At 40.8% G+C, this 21,592-nt stretch overlaps 1 protein-coding gene, 1 long non-coding RNA gene and 1 other non-coding gene across 3 annotated transcripts in view; 2 read left to right on the forward strand and 1 right to left on the reverse strand.

The window, feature by feature from the left end:
- Positions 1-21,592, reverse strand: part of LOC111093294 — a 35,712-nt gene that overhangs the window by 12,614 nt on the left and 1,506 nt on the right. The window contains exons 2-3 of the long non-coding RNA XR_005381712.1: positions 21,199-21,258; positions 8,178-8,277 (exon numbers count right to left, since the gene is read on the reverse strand). This is a non-coding gene — a long non-coding RNA (uncharacterized LOC111093294). The remainder of the gene's footprint in view (positions 1-8,177; positions 8,278-21,198; positions 21,259-21,592) is intronic.
- Positions 4,879-4,981, forward strand: LOC119866979. The gene has a single exon (XR_005381928.1). It is a non-coding gene; the product is annotated as a U6 spliceosomal RNA (small nuclear RNA).
- LIPC (lipase C, hepatic type) overlaps positions 6,629-21,592 on the forward strand; it is a 151,640-nt gene continuing 136,676 nt past the window's right edge. Inside the window, exon 1 of the mRNA NM_001287090.1 lies at positions 6,629-6,836. The gene's annotated coding sequence lies outside the window, so the exon portion shown is untranslated. The remainder of the gene's footprint in view (positions 6,837-21,592) is intronic.

A 21,592-nucleotide genomic window follows, 5' to 3' on the forward strand; every position in this document is an offset into this window, starting at 1 on the left:
GTGGCAAGCAACAGTCCCAGGAGTCCAGCTGGAAGAGGTTGATGAGACCCAGGAGTGGGTACATGAAGTGAGGAGACCATAGATGAGGAGTCAAGGAAGTGGATGATGTTACAGGGGGGCAAGCCCGAGGAAGCAGATAGTGTCCTGGTTTGTCTGCAATAGGGAAGGGCCAGGTGTGGCTATCTCCTTTTGCTCCACAATGTCTTAAAGGCACCACCTGTCACCTGCCGGATGACTGATTCAGCAGCCTGGGAGCTCACAGGAGGCCAGCCTGCCTTGGACACAACCCTGCTGATTGGAGCCAAAGCACCTCACATAACCATGAGAGGTCAAAGTCAACAGATAGCTTCACACTCTGAATCATAGAGAAAGTCGGGACGGGAGAAGAATAATTGACAGTGTCCCTGATCAAAGGAGAAATTGGCAATGTCCCTGATCAAAAGAGACACCTTGTCACAGCATATTTAGCGGAAAATATGTGGAAAACAAAAGTCGAATTCTCTGTGTCAATGGCAGAGCCTAATACATCCCTGCCAAGAAGAAAGCATTTAATAAAATCCTTCCTTAAGTTGTATCTGGGGTAGGTGCTGTATGGAGCACCCAGTCAGCAAGCAGCCCCACCTCCCAGCTCACGGTGCACTGCGAATACCCCGGATATGGACAAACAGACACAACACATCGGCCCAACAAATACTTACTGAGCATACCTCCTATATGCCATGCACCAAGCAAGGCTCTGACAGTAGACCAGGCTGCCCTATGAAGTTCCCAAAACAAGTAAAAATAGACGATAAAGTCTGACCCCCATAAAACCAAGTGACAAAGGGGTTGTTATCCCCACTTTGCAAATGAGTAAATTGAAGCTCACCAAGTTTAGATGAGTGGTCCAAGGCCATATGACTAGTACTTAATGTATAGCTTAGATCAGTGGCCACATAAACTTTTATGCAAGGGAAAAGAATCTCAAGGAATCTTTGCCCTTCAAGTCCCCAGTTGCCTATGGACGCTTTGTTACCTGTGCCAAAAGCCAGGTTCTCAACCTCTACGCTCACTCTCCCTCAGATGTCTCCACCTGAAATGCTTTTTCTTTTTTTTTTTTTTAATTTTTTTTTAATTTATTTATGATAGTCACAGAGAGAGAGAGAGAGGCAGAGACATAGGCAGAGGGAGAAGCAGGCTCCATGCACCGGGAGCCCGACGTGGGATTCGATCCCGGGTCTCCAGGATCGCGCCCTGGGCCAAAGGCAGGCGCCAAACCACTGCGCCACCCAGGGATCCCTGTAATGCTTTTTCGATAGAAAGGGTAATGTATCAGTAAGGTTTTGTTCAGCTTCAAGCAACAGAAAAACCAACTAAGAGTGCCTTAGGCAATAAAAACAATTCTCTTACATAACAAGAGGTGCCAATTTAGGTAATTCCAGGGCTAGCTCTGTAGCTTGCAACTGTCATAAAAGAAAAAAAAAATAATGCATTGAAAGAACCACGATCTGTCCTCCTTTCCAGTCTCCCATGGTTAGGCTCGTCACCTCGCATCTATAAAATGGCTGCTCCAACTTTTGTTTCATGTTGTCGCAGGATTTTATCCAGAGGCAGACCCACATCACGTGGCCACCCAGCAGCAAGAATCTGGTATTTGTAACTTCCATGGGGAGGGAGCGGTGCACAATGGGGAGAGTGGGGAATGGCTATTGGAGAGCTTAATCAACAGTCTCTGCTGCTGGTCACTTTCTGATTCCTGATTAGGGTCAGAGCTGAAAACTAATTTTTCCTGAGCAGAAATATGGATTCCTTGACACTTGCTTTATTAGTTTTCTACTGCTGTGTTAGAGCTTAATGCAGTGGAAGTCTTGGGAGCTTAAGACAATACCTGTTTATTTTCTCACAGTTCTATAGGTCAGAAGTCCGGGAAGGCTCGCGTAGGTTCTCTGCTTAGGTACTTGCTCAAGGTGTTAGCTGGTCTGAGCTCTCATCTGGAGCTCTAGGGAAGAATCTGCTTCCAAGCTCATGCAGAGTGTTGGTAGAGTTCAGTTCCTTGCAGCTGTGGGACTGAAGTCCCCATGGCCTTCTTGGCAATCCACCAGGCTCACTCTCAAGTCCAAAGGCCATTCTCCACCCTTGAGCAAGGCCCCTTCCATCTTTAATGCCAGCAACAGTGCACTGACTCCTTCTCATGCTTCCATCTCTCTGACTTTCCCTTCTGCCACCAGCTGAAGAAAACCTTCTGCTTTGAAAATGCAATTAGAGGGGCACCTTGGTGGCTCAGTGGTTGAGCATCTGCCTTTGGCTCAGATCACGATCCTGGGGTCCTGGGACCGAGTCCCCCATTGGGCTCCTGGCAGCGACCCTGCTTCTGCCACTGTCCTATATTTCTGCCTCTCTCTGTGTGTCTCTCATGAATAAATAAATAAAATATTTTTTAAAATGCAATTAGAGTAAGCCCACCCAGATAATCTGCCTTCTGCCATAATCATAGGTGTTAACACTGGAGAGTGACAGTCATGGGAGCCATCTGAAAATTCCATCTACCTCAGTTGCCATTGGAAAAAAAAAAAAAAAAAATCAAGATTTATTCTTGAAGGTCAACCCAGGGTCACGCTTCCCCGATTCATAATAAGGGCAGGAGGACTTGCAATCAAAACAGGGACTCTGTAAGCCAAAAAATTAAAATTAATGGCTGCTGGGTGGACAACCAAGAGTGTCTGATTCGATCAACTTTTTTGTGTGAAACTGACCTATTAACCCTAATGTAGTTACACAGTGTAATAATCCCACCTAGCTGGTGGACGTTTTTTTTTAAATGGGAACATGGTGAATAAGAACCAATGACCGGGACGTGGATTCCTGCTTCATTTAACTCCCTCCCTCCCCCAGTCCCCTCCTCATCCTGCAGCTGCTCAGCCTGCAAGGTGCCTCCTCCCCACTCCAACTCATGAAGAATGCTGACCCACAGGGGTTTGATAGGGTTTTCTTACAAATATATTCAGGTGGCTAGATTTCTCATGTTGATTTTTCACCAGTTTGCATCTATCTACTAGGCAAAAGGGAAGGACAAGGGTTTACAGGAAGAGGAAGCCCATCTCCCAGAGCTTACACAGAGCAGCTCTCACACTGCCCGTGGTGTTGATAATGAGCCCTGCGGGCTTTTCCACATCCTTCGAAAGAGAAATCACATGCCCTCTCCTCTACAGGGATGCTGCATTACTAGGTCTCGCAAGGCATTGTTTTCTATTTCACTGCCTTAAACTCAACTCAGCCTGTGGTTTTTTTTTTTTGGTTTTTGTTTTGTTTTGTTTTGTTTTGTTTTTAATTTCACTTAGTGTTTCCTGCTTTCTGACATGTGTGGACTTCATCTTTTTTTCCCCTCCACCAAAAAAAAAAAAAAGAAAAGAAAAAAAAAGCCTAAAATCCCAAGTCAGATGTCTCCAAAGAGCTTACCTGTGTTTGCACAAACATGTGAAGAGCCTTAAGAACTGCAAATTATCAATCAGGAACAGCGCAATGCCTCTGAGAATTCTTTACTTTCCTGGATGCCGTGTTTACCTTTTAAGTGCTTTCAAGCCCATTCTCTTGAAGTCCCTTGCCTTACCAGGAGCCTTGCTCGTTTGTTCTTGTCTCCTTCATTCAGGGGCCTCCATCCATCAGTTTCTGAAACAAGGCAGGTTCTGTGCAGAATCAAAAGCCACCACATCACAGCCGACGGCAAGAGAATGCAGCGAGCATTTGTGCTTGTACACAGGCCTTCTCTCTTTGAGAGGTACCTCTGTTTGAAATGAATGAGGCAGACGAGAATGGTGGCTTCAAACGTAACTATCCTCTTCTGGGCTTTTCCTGTTGAAAAGTCCTGAGCAGCACTCTTACTAGAAAGTAAAGAGAATAAAAGGAAATCGGAGGTAGGCAACAGGTTTCCTTGACGAGAGACTCACACCTGGCCTCAGCAGGCTGTGCCGCTGGACATTTGCCTTTGCTTTGTAGATTTGGGTCTGCAAGGTGAACATGAGAGAGGCTGTTTATTTTCCCCCAGTGATTGTGAATAAAAAAATACATAAATGTCCTTCACCAAGAGCCTAACCTGGAAGTCTGACAGGCTCCTCTCTTTCCCGGTGCTTCTTCAGGGTGTCATTGCTGGTAGGAGAGCTGCGGGCACTACCGTTGCCATGGCTATGACTTCTGGACCAGGGGATTGGCTGGTCCTTGGCCCAGCTCTTCCACCCAGCTGTCATCTCCTCTGCAGTGAGAGGCCTCCTTATTCCTTGATTCATTTTCGTATTTGGCCAGTATGTTGGAGAGCACAGTTCTCCATGCCATTTCATGACCCTTCTTGTAGATCCTTAATGACACTAATGTTGATTTGGACTTAAAGTCTTGGGCTAGTGGAAAAGATAAAATGAAATTCAGGGCTCATAGAAATGATGATCCTAATAATTGGCTTGAGGATCATCACCTTCCTCTCCGGGTTGCAGAAGGTTTGCAATGACTGCTTGAAAGTTCGGATCAAATTATCTGGCCCATGACCAGAAAGCGAAAAGAAGAGTAGAACATGAACATGATGTGAAACCTCATTCATGAATTCACCTTATTTTTCCCATCCTTATCTTCTATACCTGAATTTTTTTTAAGTAAGTCTTGCATCATTTGCATCTTTAAAAAGTGTCTTAAATTCTTTTGAAGCAAGGCTAAATATAAAGAAAGTGTAAGTATATTCCTCAGAGATCTGATGGATTCTTATTAGGATGAAAGTAAAAACAAGTGCAAAGGCTTTTCTTGCCAGGAGGGGAAGACTGCATAGCGCAAAGCACCTAGAACACATTCTGTGTAAAAAACAAATGGGATCATTTAAGTGTATATTTTCTGTTGAAGAAAAAAATATACACATGATCCTTGCTTTGGCAGCACATATGCTAAAACTGGAATGTTACAGGGAACATTAGCATGGTCCCTGCTCAAAGATGACAGGCAAATTCATAAAGCATTCCTTAATGAACTCCCACTATAAGATAAATAAGATCCAGGGATCTAATTCACAGGATAGTGACTATACTTAACAACACTGTATTATATACTTGAAAGTTGTTAACAGAATAGATCTTAAATGCTATCACTGTGCATGTGCAGGCATGCGCGCACACACACACGCACATAATTATGTGAAGGATAGAGATGTTAACTAATTATATCGTGGTAATCATTTTGCAATATATACAAGTATCTAATCATCCTGTTGTAAACCTTAAAGTTACATATCTGTCAATAATATCTCAGTAAAGCAGAGGAGAAAAAATTGCTTTAACTACAGAGAAAAAAATTCACACACACGCGCGTGCGCGCACACACACACACATATGCATACACATATGATTGGATTCAAGAAAACTAGAATTCTGATACAAAGGCGGGATAAGGACATGACACTCCTAATTTCAGGAAGTCCCCTACACAATTAGGGACCCGTTAACATCAAGTCACTCACACAAGATTTTGGTCAGCCTCTTCAAAACCCTAGGGTGGGTCGTGTGGACATTCCACACCAGCAAGGAGGTGCTTGGGGGGTTTTGGGAATCCCAGTTTCTAGTACACGGTAAAAGCTTTATACATATCTGCCAAAGAGATGGAAAAGATAAGCAAACAGGACAAAACAAAAAACCCACAACAGCAAAAGCAGATGAACAACAAAAACCATTATGCCTACATACTAAGTAAGATAACCTTCCAATGAACTCGGGCAGAAATGATTTGGCAGCAGCCAGAAAAACAGGAGCAACCCAGGGCCTGTCCTTTGAATCTTCTCGACAGCACTTTGAGGTCGATGTTTTTATCTCTACTGTTTTTCAGATGAGGTTAAGGAAGGTTAACTAATTTGTGCAAGACCCCATAACTAGTAGGTGAAAGACCCAGGATTTAAGCCCAGAGCCGTCTGATTCTAAAAACAGACAATTCCTTCCATCTACCCCAATATTGCCCGAGCTCTTCTCCTGTCAAGAACACACATCTGAGGCCCCGTCCCAGATGCACTGAATCAGAGTCTCTGGGGAGGGACTTGGAAGCATATGTTTAACAAGAGACAAGATGATTATGATCATCACAGAGGTTTAAGAAAGGAAAACAGCTCTGTTGCCTCAGGTGGGGAAATGCACCCATCTCTCCCTCTCACTGATCAAAGAGAAGCTATCAGAGATTTGAAGCTCACACAACAAAAATCAATCATGTCATTCTGGAGTTTATCAGATTATAATACTCTAGGATATTTATTCCTCACTTTAGTGATATAGCCTCGTCTGATTTAAGGTTAACTGGATCCTGAAACACAAAGACAATTTTGGAAAGTTGAAAACGGATGCTAGTGGAATCCTCAGACTTCTTTCACTTTCCTCTCTGTCCCTCTTTGGTCCTTTGGAGCAGAAGTATGAACTCAGCTTCAGCTCCTAGCAGCTTGAACTGATGCAGGGGTTCGGCTGTACAGGAGCTGGAGGGTTGCTGGAAGGAGAACGCTGGGCTGACCTCATGTCTGGTTGCCCACCAGATGGCTGTCATTGGACGAGCAAATTCCATGATCCAGGAAGTAGAAAATCCATCACTGCTTGGTTTGTTTTTCTTACCGTCAGTTTTTCCACGCCCAATGACAAGAGAAGAAGCCAGCTAACTCTGTCGCTTTGATCCCCCTCATGGAAGCAAACGACTTATTTGGGCCACCTAAATACTTAATGAATTAAATGGAAAACGACACGGTGATTCCTGACAGGGCTGAATTTAAGTCAAGCTGTGAAACTCCACAGCGCAGCCAGAAGTAGAGCTGGACCAGTCGAGCTGAAACCTGACCACTGCTTCTCAGCAATTTTACTGTAAGTTATTCCCATTATCTCAAGGAGAAATTTGAGATGAGTTTAGAGAAAAGTATGGAGCTCATTTCGCACATGTTGAGCACAGATCGTTGTTTTAAGAAATTGTTTTATATGCTATTGCCAAGAAACTTGCTTTGAATGAAATTTCCAGGCCTGGTATCTAGAATAGCCGAAAATGACAGTGACATTTTACAAATAATAGTTTAATATGCTTTACTCTGCTTCTATTCCAGAATGTTCTTGATCTCATTTAATCTTCGCAACAACTCAGTAAGGTTTATACTCTTAATTAACACGATTTTACAGATAAGGAAACTGGTAACTTCCTCATGGAGTCCTTAAGTAATTTGCAGAAAGCCCATAGCTTGTAGCCAAGAGTCCATCTCTTATCACTGTACCAGCTGCATTCCAAGGGAGACCATATATATAGGCCGTTCGTTTCTCCAAAGACAAATTCCCCTATTAGATTAAATCGTAAGACCCAACAACATGTTTGTTGCTTAAAGATAGGTATCTGTAATAAAATGATGCTGAAATGCTAAAAATATAAAAAGTTTTATTGAAGAAACTTGTATAACAAAAAGGAAACAGCTCGTAAAAGTGGGATCATATAAAAGAGATCTTAAAATCAAAGAAGTGGAGTACAAAGAGGTTCCTGATTATAATGAAAAATATAGAAACAACAGTGAAGACATGGATTACCAAAGTTAGAAGTGCAAAAACAAATGGAATAAACTTTAAAAACCAGACTACCGTAACGGGAGATGTGAATTCATGATCAGACTAAGATAAAAATTAGACAATCTTAAAAATTAAATAGGCAGATTTCAACAGACAAAAAAGTTAAAAGTAATTGAAGAAATGACAACAGTAGATACAATTTGAAAAATAAAATAGAGGTTATGAATGCTACGCTTAGTATACTAGAACTAGTGGGCATATTTTGAATTCAGTAACAACATTGACTATACATTTTTCTCAAGGTATTGGAAATTGTATATATATATATATATACATATATATATAACTCTTAAATTAAGGTTCCAAAAATGAATCCAGAGGAAAGTTATATAGATATATTTTCTCACCACAGTGCAATAAAGCTAAATGTTAACGATATAAGTAAAAATGCAATGAAAGGAACTTTAGATAAAATAACAATTGAGCCTATAGCCTTGAAGGAAACAGTCCAGGGTTTAAACTGTAACTCCATCTCTTACCTCTGTGTGACCTAGGCATTTTATTGAACCTCTCTGAACCTTGGATCCATCATCTAAAATGTGGCTCTACTTTGTAAAGATGTTATGAATTTTATCTATAAAGTACATAAAATAGGAATACCTGGATGGCTCAGTCAGTTAAGCGGCCAACTCTCAGCTCACATCTCCATCTCAGGTCGTGAGTTCAAGCCCTGTGTTGGGCTCCAAGCTGGGCATGGAGACTGCTTTAAAAAAAGTACATACAATAATATAATACTAAGACTTAAAGGAAAGCTAAAATCCACACATCATATAATTATGATGCCATATTTTCAATGTACTTATACTTTATTTAACTAGGAAGAAAAGCCCAGAATCTTTGTGGATTGAAAGCCAAAGTCTAGAAAATATATCTCTAAATACTAACAGTGCTCATCAGTATGCCCTGGGATTTCTGGTGATTTTTGTTATTTTGCTTTATTTTTTTACTATAAATATAAAGGTAATGTACAATAAATAATAATATAATATGAAATAAATATACACTTCTTTAAAAAATAGTACAAGAAGAAAATTAATATTAACATATTGAGTGCCCTATAGTTGGAGATTGCTGTGAACATACAGTCATTTCAGTGGTTGCCACAAACATATATATACACATACATACACACACATATATACAGTGTATTTACAATATATAATAAGATAAACCCCAATTTAATTTTATATTTAGATCTATAAATTTATTTATCTAGATATTAATTATTTCCTATAATATATACTATAGTATTATATATAGTACTAAAATACTTTATATTCAGGGAAAATATAAACAAAATATAAACAAATGGTGAATCTGGGTAAAGGGTGTACAGGAGTTCTTCATACTAGTCCTTTAACATTTCTGTAAGCCTAAAATAATATAAAAATAAAAATTTACAGAAACAAAAACCAGTAAAAGTAACAAATTCTAAAATCAACAGCGAAAGCTCTCCTTAGCAACAGGGTGAGGTAATAAATTAAGAGCATGATAATAACTTATGGAATACTATAAAATTGAAAATACCACCTGTCAAAAGTAAGGGGAGTACAAACAATCAGAGCCCAGAGGTAAAGACTGAGATACATTTTTGAAATATAATATAAGCAAACTAAGCATCTGATTTAAAATCTTATAAAAAGAAGAGAGTCAACATAAGGGAAAATAGGAAGAAAATAATAACAATGAAGAACAAAAATAAACAAGTTGAAAAACAAAAAATCAGTGGAAATAATTAGTAAATTTAATTGTTCGGTCTCTGAAAAGATAAGATATATTAAAGCCCTTGGAAATGTAGTAAATAAAAGAAAATTATGAGTCAACAAAATTAAAAATATACAATTGATTTAACTGGTATAAAAGCTTTTAACCTATAAATGATGGCAGTGCACAATTTATGATAATTTTAAATGTTCAACCAAATGGGCAAACAAAATATAAAGCTGGCAAAACAAGATGGAGAAAACATGAAAATGATGATAAAGGAGGAGGAACGTGAAAGACATATTAAAGAAATCCCTCACCTACTCAAAGAAATATAACCTCAACAAATATAGTGAACAATATTTCTATATATTCAAGAAACAGATTTTGCCATATGATATAAAAAGTTCTCAGTCATGGAGAAACAAGACCAGCTACCCAATTCATCCTAAGTGATAAGTATCGTGCTCATCCACAAATCTGTGAGAAATACCACACATGCACACGCATGCACAAACACACTCTTCGGATGGCAAACGTACTCAAGTGCCAACTCCAGTAAAACTGGTTTGAAAGATTACAACCAAGTTCAGGCACCCAGTAGACTTTCCAAAAATAATTGTTGGCTAAGTGAATCCATAAATAAATGGCTATATGAATGAAAAAATTAATGCAGTCAATTAGCAAAGCTTCCTGAGGGCACGAAAAGCAGGAATGGCCTGTGTGAACCACGTATCACCTCATCCATATCAGGCCCAACGAGCATAGGCAGAAAAATCATTTTTCACTGAGCTTAGAGAATGCAGCTGTGACACGACAGTGTGATAAGCAATAAAGGTAAATTCCAGGAATGCCAAGAGATCACAACAAATCAAGGACACCTTTTATAAAAGAATTCGAGTTTTTCTCTCTCTTTTTTTTTTTTTTTTTTTGATGAGACTTAAAAGAAAATATGAAGAAATAAAGACACTAAGGATTGAAGAGTTAGAATTTACCATCCCCCAATATGCCACTTTGGCATTAGGATCAGTTTGAGCCAAAGGCACTTGAAAAACAACAGATTCGAGAAGGACATTCTAATCTTCCCTTTCTTCCTAAAACAGGAGATAAGAATTCCCCTGTGGAAGATGCCCTTCTAGTACCAGGGGAAAGAACCATTCTTCAACAAAGAATAAAAGCTAAAAGAAATCTGTATGAACAGACCTTGTTAAAACACTTCTTATCTTCCTTTAGCTTCCCTACATAATTCAGTTACTCCTCCACGTTGCCTCTCTTTGTTCAACCCCGCATAAGAGCATTTCTTTAGGTCTTCATTTCCTCATGAGGGCTCCCGTGTCCCGTAAAACTCACAAATTTGTACATTTTTCTTCTGTCAGTCTATCTTAGGTGGGCTTAATCCTCAGGCCCAGCCAAAAAACCCTAAGAGGGTAAAGGTAAATTTGCCTCTGCTACAGGATGTTCCTGAAGGAAAAGACTGCTGGATCTGACTACATGAAAGTTTAACACTGTTCAACAAAAAAACACCACGGGCAATGTGAAAAGATATAATGCAGATTTCGAGGAGATAATTTGCAACTCATGCCACCACAAAGAATCGACATCAATAAGAGAAACACTAATGATGCAATAGGAAGATGGTCAAAAGATCTGAACAAGCAGTTGATAGCACAAGAAATTGAAATGACCGATGACACGCATAAAAGGAAGCATCCTTATTTTATTGAGCTTATTTTACCAGTAATCAGAAAGATGAAATTAAAACAATGAGATACTAGTTTACATCTATCAACAGGTGAAAATGAAATCGTCTGACACTATCTGGTGCTGCTGATGACGTGAAAGAACTGGAGAAACATTCACATTTTGATGAGGATGTGTTCACTGGCATAACCATTTTGAGAATAAATAGTCAATGTCCAGCAACACCAAAGAGATCCGTATCTTAACAACACTGAGATTTCACTTCTAGGAGTAAACTCTAGGAGTTCTCACTTGCAGACAATGCAAGTCCATTGCAACATTGTTTGTAACCGCAAAAAAACACACTAACAAAAAAGTAAATCACACAAATATCCACCAGCAGAACGAACTAATTGTGATAGACTCATACAATGAGACCATCTATAGCAGTTTTATCAATAGAGATAAATCTCAAAAATATGATGCTGAATGAAAAACCAAGTTGCAGATAAGTAAGCAGAGTTTAAAAATTTGTAAGCATACAAAAGAATGCCATATATTTTATAGCTACATACATATGTTGCAAACATATACATAGAGAGACCCATAGGCACCAAACTCAGGATGTGGTTGCCTCTGTGCAGGGAAAAATAAGATTAGGTTTGGGAAGAGGTAGACAGGTATTCAATTTCATATCAAAAATTAGAAGCATATATGACAAAATGTTAGGATTTGATGGGTCTGAAGAGCAGGGTGGTATTCATAAATATTCACTATACTGTGATTGAAATCATTTTTTTAAGTGAGCACCCCAATTTTAAAGATACATTAAAAATACAAAAACAAACAAACCAGTATCTAAAATGTATAAAAATCATTAATAGGCAATTCATAAACAAAGAGAATATCCAATAAAAATGAGAATGATGGGAAAGCCAAGTTTAACTCATTAGTTAAAAAAATTAAAAAATACATACATATACCATTTTGGCTTATCAGTTGAACATGAAATTGCAAAAATATGAACAGCTAATGTTAACAGGGAGAAGGGGAGGATAGGAGGGGGACCACATCCATTCACTGCTGACAAGAGCTTAAAATGATATAAATTTACTTAATTTGGCAGTATATATGAAACAGTGAAAAAAAATACATTTATGTATATGTGTGTATGTATAACCTTTGCCTCAGAAATTCTACTTTAAGAAATTTAGGAGCAAAGGAAGTGATAGGAAATGTGGGCCAAGATTTATGCTTAGGTATCTTTACAGCAGGATTGCTCATCGTGGTGATGTTTTAGATACACTAAGTTGATGAAAAAAAATCAATAAGGAATTAAGGCAATTATGGTACATCTATAGAATGTCATATTCTGTAACTGTCTCAAATAAAATTTTAAAAGAATATTTAAAGCCACTGAAATAGTTCATTAATAAGAGGTTACAAAAACATTTGTAGAGTTGTATTTTTAAAAACAAATAAATAGGAAAAATAACTTGGAGGAATCCAAATCAAAATGACAATAGTGGTTGTCTCTGGATGGTGAAATTTCAGGGGTCTTCTTCACTATGTTTTTCTTTTTGCTCTTCATTTTCTCAGTTTTCAATAATAATTATTGACTGATTTTTTAATAGAGTCATTTAAAATAAAATATTTTCCAAAATAAGCTTTGGTTGGTTAAAGATTTAAATATAAAATCTAAAGAACTTGGGAAAATTTGATAAAAAAATGTTTATCACCTCTCTGGGGGAATTTTTCCTTTCTCAGCCTGGAAGCAATTTTAATGATTGCACTATAAAAATTAGCATTACTAAAGATTTTTAGGAGGGAAAAATATTTCTATTAAACATTACAAAGAATTAAGATCTATCACGAATAGCTAATTCAAATTTGTAAAATCAATGTCAATTTCTAAAAGATAAATAGGTAAAAGACAGGACCATTCCCATGAGGGAAATACAATTAGTAGACAAACAGAGTGGGAAAATGCTAATTCTCTCTAGAAATGAAAGAAATGTAAATGAAAGCAGTCTGAAGATGACAGTTTACATATTCTAAAAGAGCCAGAAAAAATAAAAAATAAAAAGTTGAATGCTAATATCCAGTGCTGGTGAAGCTGCCCAGAAATTAACTCATACGTTCATTTATAACCATATCACTCCCACCCTTTAGGCAGAAGTGCTCCCACTAAGAATTTATTCCTTTTTTTAAAGATTTTATTTATTTATTCATGAGAGACACTCAGAGAGAGGCAGAGACATAGGCAGAGGGAAAAGCAGGCTCCCTGATGAAGGACTTGAACCCAGGATCCCAGGATCACGACCTGAGCCAAAGGAGGTTACTCAACCACTGAGCCACCCAGGGGCCCTAAGAATTTATTCTTAAGAAATACTTGGGCAGAAGCAGAAAGGTCCCTCCTCATCTACCTGACTCCTAAACGTTGGAACTCCCAGGACTCAGCCCTCTAGCATCTTCTCTCTTCCATCCGTGTGCAAGGTTTGGAGGAGCTCATCTATACATACACCCAGACCTTTCTCTGCACAAGTCTCCGGGGAGGAAGCAGACCAGAGCAGAGATTTTCCTGGGGATGAGTGAGGAGGAGAGGGTGGATCTTTGAAGTAGTTCGAAGGCTCTGAATTCAGTCAAAGAAGCAATGAAGATAAGAGGCACCAGCAAAGAGACACCTAAAGCAAGTTTCATCATAATATTCGTTGCTAGGGTTTATAACCAAACGTTCCCTGGGTTATCCGCTAGGAAGTACCAGTGAGGTCCCCAGGAATCCCCTGATTGCAGTAGCCCTCAGCTCACCTGTAGACCACCAGATCTCGACTGCCTTTAACCCCCACCTCCAAAGTCTGAGGGAATTGTTTTTGTGAGGTTGTCCATAAACCACTTGAAGTAGTCAGCTCAACAATTCTCCAGAGCTCTGACGCACTAGAAGCCAGAACTTTCCCTCGGCTAGTGGCCACCTGGGACCCTGTGGCAACAAGGTGCATCCAGCTCAGAGGTCAGGAAACAGAAGCACTTCAACCCCATGTCCTACACAGTCTCTTGGTTCCACAGACATACTCCTCCATTTGGTGTCCCAGTCTGGGTTCTCTACCTCATGTGGGTCCTTTCATGGCTTTAGTATATTTGGACGTTTACCATCCTTCATTCTCATGACCCTATGAGGTCACCGGTTCCATTATCCCCATCATTATTTAGAGGTCACGACTGAGCCAAGGCAGAGCTGGGCTCAAACCCAGATCTTTTGTCTCTCCCCATGGTACCAAGTCTGGCCAAGACTGGGTCTTTTTTTTTTTTTTTTTTTTTTTAAGACTGGGTCTTGCTACTCGCTTTAACAGCCTACCATTTCCTTTATTGTTCATTCATTGTCTGTGAAAAATGGACAAGGGGAGTGATTTTCCTAGCCAGAGCTCAAACAAGCGGCTTTGCTTCTGGTGATGATATGACTGCAAAAAGAAAGAGTCCCCAGAGGCAGGGAGCGCTGTGTAAATCTGACTGTGCTGTCCTCCCAGCTCCGAGATCCCAATTACACACCGGCTGACCTCTGGGATCCAATCTCCGCTGTTTCTTAAGGCATCAGGAGGACAATTTGCTATCCCAGGAGTTCTCAGGACCATCAGATTAGGAGTGAAATTCTGGAGTGAAAAACAGCTCTCTCCATGGCAGTGCTCCAGGCCCATAAATTTAAAGGAAGCCTAGACACAGCAATATTTTCCTCCTCCTATCCCTGAACTTTGCCTAGAGGTTAAAGCTCCTTCTCCAACCTGGCTCAGTCAAAGCAAACACTTACTTGCTTCATCCCTGCAGAATGCAGGCAGCTAAGGACAGGTGTGCCTGTGGCGTTCACCTGAATGATCTGACAGTTTCTCAAAGCATAAAGACTTGGGGCTGATGGAACCCTGAGACATTCAGAAAGTCCTGTTTGGGGTTGAAGAGATTGCCCCTCCATCAGGCTCAAAAGGGTGAGGGGAGGAACTTCTCAAAGGCAGATTTGCACCAATTGGCCTGGGCAAGACCCCATAGACGATCCTCTCTGGTGCCCATACATGCTTCCCCCAGCAGTCCATGGATTCTCTGGCCCCTGGGGTCTGAGGAGCCTGACCGGGTATAGACTCCCCACCAAGCTCCTGGACCCGACTCCAGAAAATCCCCTCTCCAGGCCGTGGTGTACTATCCCCTGTAAGGAGGGCCCTTCCCATTTTAGAACATGTTTTCTCCTACCACTAACTTGAGAAAAGGAATCACGTTTTCAAATTTCAATTCAGGGTAGCTGGTTCAAGACAGGCGATGGGAATTACTCAAAACACAAGAAAGCAAATATCAGGTGAGGGGACTTTATTTTTTAAATGGGAAGGAATACATCACAACCTATACAGTTAATTTTAAAATCAAGGACAGGACACAGATGTCATATTTTTTTCAAAAACACTGTATCTCGGGGATCCCTGGGTGGCTCTGACTTTGGCCCAGGGCGTGATCCTGGAGGCCCGGGATCGAGTCCCACATCGGGCTCCCGGCATGGAGCCTGCTTCTCCCTCCTCCTGTGTCTCTGCCTCTCTCCCTCTCTCTCTCTCTCTCCCTATGTCTATCATAAATAAATAAATAAATAAATAAATAAATAAATAAATAAATAAATAAATAAATCTTAAAAAAAAAAAACACTGTATCTCGTTCTCCGATTCTTTCTTATAGTCAGTTAGATGGGCAATAAAAGAGAAAGAGAAGGAACATGTAAGGGTAGGAGAAATAAAAAGCACAGTGAAGGGAGCACCTGGCTGGCTGGCTCAGTTGATTAAGCGTCCAACTCTTGGTTTCAGCTCAGGTCATGACCTCAGGGTCACGAGATCAAGCCCATGGCAGGCTCTGCGCTCAGTGCAAAGTCTGCTTGGGATTCTCTCTCTTTCTCTCCCTCTGCCCATCCCTCCTCTGTTTCTCTCTCTCTCTCTCTCTCTCTACGATAATAAATAAATGAAATATTGAAGAAAAACACACAGTGAAACATTATACTTATTAAAAATAATCATTGTGGATATGTGTTGTGCTGGACACTGTGCTAAGCACAGTTCCTGGATTTTCTCACTTATTCCTCCCTCCAAACCCTTGCGGTTAATAATAGTACTACCCCGGGTTAGAGTGGGGAAACTGAGGCACAAAGATTTTAAATAATTTGCCCACTAATCGAGCCAAGAAGGAAGAGGGCAGCATGAGGATCCAGTTCTGTTATCAGAAAGCTTCCACGCAAGAGACAAAGGTACAGAGACACAGCCTCTCCTCTCAAAGGAAACTTATCCTGCTATCTTTAAATTCTGTAGCTAAGTACTTCCCTTTATCATTTCTTAACAATAGGAATTACAGGGGAGATTTTGTGCTCCAGTGGAAAACGACGCATTGTCTATGCACTGCGCTGCTGTCCTGGGTTATCTGATTTTGGTGTTCACTGCCCTTGAGGCAGTTTACGACTCTGTACACCGAAGATAACTATAAGCAACGCAAAATGCAAGTTCTGTCCTGCCTTGTGTGGAAGTTCGATTGACTTTCCTCCCACGCTGGAAGAAGCGAGCCATGCTCCCTCTCGCACATTCTTTTCAACAGTCCTTTATCCATATACATTGAAGGGGGGTGACTTCTCCCTTGAACTAGTTATAACAACACCCTTACCAGGTTCCTCATTATAATGAGTTAAATAAAATACCTAGCATATGTTCTTTTTTAATATCTAAGTGGGAGCCATGATCTTATCTTTTTAAAAAAATTATGTCTTGGGGCGCCTGAGTGGCTCTTGGTTAAGCGTTAAGCATCTGCCTTCAGTTCAGGTCACGATCCCAGGGTCCTGGGACTGAACCCCGCATCAGGCTCCCTGCTCAACCTACCAAAGCACCCCATGGCTTTCTGGAGGACCCTGGGCATGATCTAACCTGAATGGTTTCAAGAGCACATGGTAATGGCAATGCTGTGTAACTAAGGCTACTCCTAGTGTAGCCTCTCCCCCGACAATTTCCTGTCGAGCAGTGTTCTGTCCAAGGCAAAGCTTCATGAGCAAGAACTCCAGTCCCCTCATGTTCTCTGGACTTTTCTCACCGCTGATTGGGGAAAATTCATCTGTATATAAAGTATATGGTTCTATCCCAGCGTAATGTCACTGTTGCTTTTCTCTTGAGCTAGTCTCATGGGTTCAGGGGTGTCTCCATGAAATAGCTGACAAAGGGCTTGAGAACATTTGTTTTGAAAATAGTAACATAGCAGGTATATGATCTATGTCTTTATGTGCAGTTCAAGAGCACACAGCACAAGCTTGTTTTTTTTTAACCTTAGATACTTGGGGATGGGACACTTGGCAAACCTGCTTTTTGTTGTGTGGGCTATAATTCAAATCCCATTCCACCACTTACTAGAACGTGGGTTTGGGCAACTCAGTAACTTCCTGAATCCTCTGTTTTCTTCTCTGCATGAGGTGGAATAATCACACCTGTGTCATAGGACTGTTTCTGAGGTTTCAGTGAGTCACATAGAAAGTCTGGCCTCTACAGTAGTTGGCTCCTGAACTGTTAACCCCTGACTTCTGACCTGCCTAGCAATCAATAACTAACCACATCATCGACATACCATATTTGCTGGAAAAACGATGCATCACCAGTAGCACTTGATACAGATCGTTGGAAACTGCTCCTGATTTTTCACAGCCAAGGACTTGACTTGCTAACCCCAGAAAGCTTTTGTGAGACGAGTGCACGACACGGTACAAATACCCATTGCTGCAGAGAGGTGTGAGCATTTCAATCTGAGATGCTTTAGCCCTATCTGATGCCCAGGATGGGGTCAGTGCCCCTGGGTACCCAGAGAAAGAGAGCTGGCATGCTGACAGCCCACCATCCCAAACTGTGTCTCTAGTCTGCTGCCATCAGCTTTTTAGTTCATGGCGTGGCTGGTCCCCCCAAGTAACTCAGCATCATCACCCATCACCAAGCCCAACCAACAGCCCAAGCAGATGGAGGATGAGGCAGAGTCTAGGCTATACCCTCCCTCTTTCCCACAGAGGAGAAAACCCTTGGCAAATTTTAAGGAGCCACCAATGTTTCGTGTCTATCTGGCTGCTCTAAATCTACTTAAATCTTGACTTCTTTTTGCTTCCAAGCATAATGCAATCAGAGAAAAAAAGATTTGCCATTCTACTGCAGCTACTAAAATCATAAGACGCATTATTGGTCCCAGAGTACCTGGCCACAAAACAAACAAACAAAAAACACCATTCTGGTTTGGGGGTTTTAGGTTTTTTGTTTTTTCAATTGTTCCACAAACAAGCAGCTGAAATTCTGACAGTGAGAGTAAGTGGGCCAGCACAGAGCAGGAAACAAAAATAAGTTCAGAAACAAAAATAAGTTCTTTGCTCGTTAGCTACTTGGATCTTCACTTGAGCCTGGGAACGAGAGCCGCGGAGCTTATGGGGACCTGGAAGTGTCCCCATCCAATCGACATCTGCCTTCCGCTCAGGTCGTGATCCCAGGGTCTGGGGATGGAGTCCCGAATCGGGCTCCCTGCAGGGAAGAGCCTGTGTCTCTGCCTGTGTGTGTGTGTGTGTGTGTGTGTGTGTGTATGTGTGTGTATGTGTGTGTCTCATGAATGAATAAGCAAAATCTTTTTTTAAAAAATTAGACATGTGGCCTGCCTTGGACAAGGAATCTGGGAGCTTCTGTTTTCTGACCCGTAAAATGAGGGAAATAATTCCTACCTCATTTGTCACAAAAATCAAATAAGTTCTGACTGTGCCAAGAGCTGTTAAAGGTGCCTTCCACGTGATAACGTTTGATCTCCTGACTCCATTTTACAGAGGAGAAAACTGAGCCAGAGAGAGACAACATAATCTGCCCAGGGTTGCAAAACCAGTCAGAGGCAGAACCAATGCAAAGTTTATCTGCAAAGTTTTATCAATAAAGGAATGATGATCTCATTGAATAAATACCAGCCTGTACTGCGTGAAACACTTCATTCTTTCAAATAGTCTAAAACATTACCTGCAAACTTGTTTTCACCTTTCATTTGTTTACTGATCTTAAAAAAAAAAAAAAAAGAGAGAGAGAGAGATAAGGAAAGGTTAAACTCCAGGCCAACCCCTCTCCAAATGAGGACATGTTCCAAGCCTTCTTGTTTTTGCCATACTCCCACATGGTACAAGAATGTCTACAAACAGATCAGTGACCCAAAAAAACCCTGGTCATTTTCCAGGATTTGGACCAGTGGTAGCCTGGTCCTAAGAAGCAATAAGGGAAGGTGTCATTTCCCAGTGACATGGTCCTAAAAGCATCATAAACATCATCTTGGAAGTGGACTGCAATTAAGGCCTAGGAAAGAAAGCCCCATGAAGTCCTAAGGAAAACCAGACACATAGGGATTAAGGGTTAGTGGTTGTTAAGAAAACTGACCCTACACTCAGATGGCCCTGAATCACCCCTCTCTGTCTTTTACTGGGGAAATATGGTTTTGTTCCAGGTCTTAATCTCTTAAATCTCAACCGCAAAATGAGGGAAATAATAGTACCAATCCAAAAGTTATTGTTTCAATTTCACTTGTTTGAGAGCTCCAACTTGAGGCTGCCACTCTTGCCTGTGTATCTCCAGTTTCTGAAGATGAAAGCAAGAAAAGCTGATCCTGAATATAAAACTCTGTTTCTTTCATAAGTGAACTTCACCATGATCCCCTGGCTTCTCCCCACCGGGGACTTGCTCTCTTTATCTCTGTAAAATATTTATTTCTTTTCTTCTGATTAACTTTCTTATCACCATTACACCAAAGGAAAAGGTTACAGTCAGGTCATCAAATGCCAGTCTCTTGAAATTTCTATTTCTTCACGAAGCTTTTCAAATTAAAAGAGAGCAAGAATTGGGCAATTTTTAAGAATCTAATTATAAAACCATTATTATTTTAGACTGAGGATTCCAGACAGTAATGATAACTCTGCTGGAGGCTCCAGCTTCCATGGGACTCGGGCCTTCCTCCTTTACAGTTCGTGGGAAATGAAGAGTCCCCCCATAAACTGCTGGGCTTTCTTCAGCATGGAAATGACTACAGATTCCACTAATAGATCTATTGGCTTTTCCAATGTTTTTGTTGTTGTTGTTGTTGTTTTTTTTAGCTTTTCCAATGTTTTGATGGAGTCAACCACATTTCAGTTAGGTCATTAAGGCCTAGAGCCACTCTATCTTTCTACGGGAGAGTTTTCACACCTTTTCAGTAAAGCACACGTATCAGTTTAAAAAAAGCTTTGGGGGCCTGGGTGACTCAGTAGGTTAAGCATTTGACTCTTGATTTCAGCTCAGGTCATGATCTCAGTGCTGTAAGATCAAGCCCCGTGTAGGGCTCCACACTCTGTGCTTAAGATTCTCTCTCTCTCTCTCTCTCTCTCTCTCTCTCTCTCTCCCCCTCTCCTCCTCCTCCTCCTCCTCATCCCCATATGTGTACTCTCTCTAAAACAAATGAACAAAAAAAAAAAAAAACAATTTTTAAGCATTCCGCCCCAAATATATGGGCATTTATATGCTTCTAAATTATGTATCACCAATATATTACATAGTGCTATATTCTAATTGTATAGTATGAATGTATTATAAATATAAACACAAAATTTTCACCTTAGTCTATCTGGGCTGCTATAATAGATTATCACAGACTGGGTAAGTAACAGAAATTTATAAACAACAGACATTTATTTCCCACAGTTTTGGAGGCTGGAAGTACAAGATCAAGGGATTGGCAGAAGCAGTGTCTGGTGAGGTCCTCATAGATGGCCATAGATCTCCTTCACAGGGGCAAAGCAAGGGATCTGCGTGGGGTCTCTTTTACAAGGACACTGTCTCCACTCATGAGGGCTTGTCCATTGTGACCTAATCACCCCCCAAAGGCCACACCTCTTATACCATCTCCTTGGGGGTTATGCTTTAAGATATGAATTTTAGAGGGACACCAATAATCAGCATCTAGCAAGAGATATAAGAATATCTGAAAGGTCTGTTATTTTCTTCTTGTGCCCCCACAGACCTTACAAGCACCAGCTGGAAGCAATGGTCCAAATTTCATGTGACAAAGAACAGCCTGGAGAATTTGTTTAGTATGAAGCTTCTCCAGGCGTCAGCGTGAAGCTTTAATTGGACTGTTCTTGGGATGGGCCCCAAACCCGTCCTCTCCCTGAGTTCTTGGGCTGACTCTGATTCCAGTGCCCAACCTTCTGCTTACCTACCCCTTTCATTTTATCACTGTGGTTCGGTTGTTGTCTACTCCTGGAGACCCTCTTGATGCCCTAGGTAAATTAAAAACAATTCAACAATATTAATAGCCATCATTTATTATTTCCTACTTGCCAAGATTGCTTTTCCTCGTTCCGTTACCCCCTCTAACCCGATCATGGAGGCATCAAGTAGTCCTTATGCAGATGAAAGAAAAAAGCTAAAGCTCCAAACACTCATGTCTTGCCCTTGGTCACCCTCAGTTAGAAAGTGACAGGCCAGGGATTTGAACCTAGATCTATCTGATTCCAAAGCCTAGGCTTTTGACCACTGAGCACGTTGCCTCCAAAATAAGTCACTACGTTTACTGAACCTTTAGTATGAACCAGGCACTTGGCTGGGCGTTCC

This window comes from Canis lupus, chromosome 30 (assembly GCF_011100685.1).
Source record: "Canis lupus familiaris isolate Mischka breed German Shepherd chromosome 30, alternate assembly UU_Cfam_GSD_1.0, whole genome shotgun sequence".
Lineage (NCBI taxonomy): Eukaryota > Metazoa > Chordata > Mammalia > Carnivora > Canidae > Canis > Canis lupus.